The sequence below is a fragment of the Lipotes vexillifer genome, unplaced genomic scaffold (genome assembly GCF_000442215.2).
Source record: "Lipotes vexillifer unplaced genomic scaffold, Lipotes_vexillifer_v1.1 scaffold308, whole genome shotgun sequence".
NCBI lineage: Eukaryota > Metazoa > Chordata > Mammalia > Artiodactyla > Lipotidae > Lipotes > Lipotes vexillifer.
This window is the reverse complement of record NW_006792985.1, coordinates 3,183,125-3,184,802: the sequence shown is the minus strand read 5'-3', so window position 1 is coordinate 3,184,802 and position 1,678 is coordinate 3,183,125. Positions and strand designations below refer to the sequence as shown.

Genomic DNA, 1,678 nt, shown 5'->3' with positions numbered 1-1,678 from the left:
GAGCACAGGCTCCGGACGCGCAGGCTCAGCGGCCATGGCTCACGGGCCCAGCCGCTCCGCGGCATGTGGGATCTTCCCGGACCGGGGCGCGAACCCGCGTCCCCTGCATCGGCGGGCGGACTCTCAACCACTGCGCCACCAGGGAAGCCCTGGCTGCCAGATTTTTATTTCTGGCTCAGGTCTCTTCTCTGAACTTCAGATTCGTTTTGACTTCTTTCATCAAAGACATCACAAACTTATATGCCCCAAATGATGTTTCTGATGTTTGTTTGCTTTCAACCTGTCCTAGTGTAGTCTTCCCTGACTCTATACCAACCACGGGATTGCTCAGACTAGAAGCCAGGAAGTAGGTCACTGTCCCTTATCGGACCTCAGCAAGTCCTGCCTCAGAAGTTTCTAGAACCCACCTCCCTCTCTCCGGCACTGTTGTCACTAAGCCCAGGCCACCATCCCTTCCTCACACGCCGTGGCCTGTGATGGCCTCAGCCCTGATCTCCCGGCTTCAGTTCTTACGTCCCTCAAATGCACTTTCCACGATCAGCAAAAGTAATTTTCTTAAAATCTAAGTTGAATTGGGTGTCTTCCTTGCTCTTCAGAGGCTTTCATTGTTTGTGGAATAAAACCCCAACTCCTGACCCCAAGGCCATGCATCCTCTGGGCCTGTCTCTCCGGCCTCCCTAAGGTCCCTCTCTCCCTGGCTCGCTACCTCCGTACCTTAGTACTTGCTGTTCCCACTGCCTGGGATGCCTGTCCCATTGCTTTTAATGGGACTGACTCCTTTTCATCCTTTAGGTCTCAAAGTAAATCACCTCCTCAGAGGCTTCCCAGACCATCTTCTGTATCTCAGCTCCTTGCTTATTTCTTTCATTGCATGTTCAAAACCTGTGGTGATTTCGTTGACATGAACATTTGCATGCTTTTGTCTCTCTCCCTCACAAGGATTTAAGACCGTGCTTGTCTTGTTTTCCATTTTATCCTCAGCACCCAGCCCTGTGACCTGGACACAGGAAGCACTTACTGAATATTCGTTGCATGAGTGAGTGAATGAATGAATGAATGGACATGACCCGACTTCTGCCCTTAAAAGGCTTGCCCCTAAGACAGGCTGCATGTGACTAACCCCAGAGGATGCAGACGTTTCACTAGCACCAGCAGAGCACAGAGAAGGGAGAAATTCATTTCGCGTGTGTGTGCATGGGTGTGAGTCTGTGCACAGGTGTGTGTGGGGGCACTTGGAGGAGAGTGGTGGGAACGACACTGTCACCACTAAGTGATCAGCACCACTGCTTCATATCTGTGGTCTCATCCATCCCCACAACCCCCTGTGAGGTAGTGATTATTACCCCCATTTTCCAGATGAGCAAACTGAGGCTCAGAGAGGCTTTGTAATTTTCCCATATCAGTAAGTGTCAGAGCCAGGATCCAAACCAGGATTCAAAACCCCCAACCTCTCATGCATGAGAATGAAGGAAGGTGGTCACTGAGCTGGGCCCTGGAGGATGCATAGGAGCTCCACAGGGAGCTGGGCAAGGGCAGTGTGAGGTGAAGGAAGGTGAGGAGGACACCTGGAGAGTCGTCAGACGTGGCTGCCAAAGCGTGCCTGGGGAAAGGGGAGGGCAGAAGAGGAAGGCTGGGAGGCAAAGTGGCTTTGAAGAGATCTGAGGGCCTTGAATGCCGA

General features: G+C 52.2%; 1 protein-coding gene across 1 annotated transcript in view; it reads left to right on the top strand.

The window, feature by feature from the left end:
- LOC103082082 (L-gulonolactone oxidase) overlaps positions 1 to 1,678 on the top strand; it is a 30,309-nt gene that overhangs the window by 1,314 nt on the left and 27,317 nt on the right. The gene's annotated exons all lie outside the window — the stretch shown is intronic.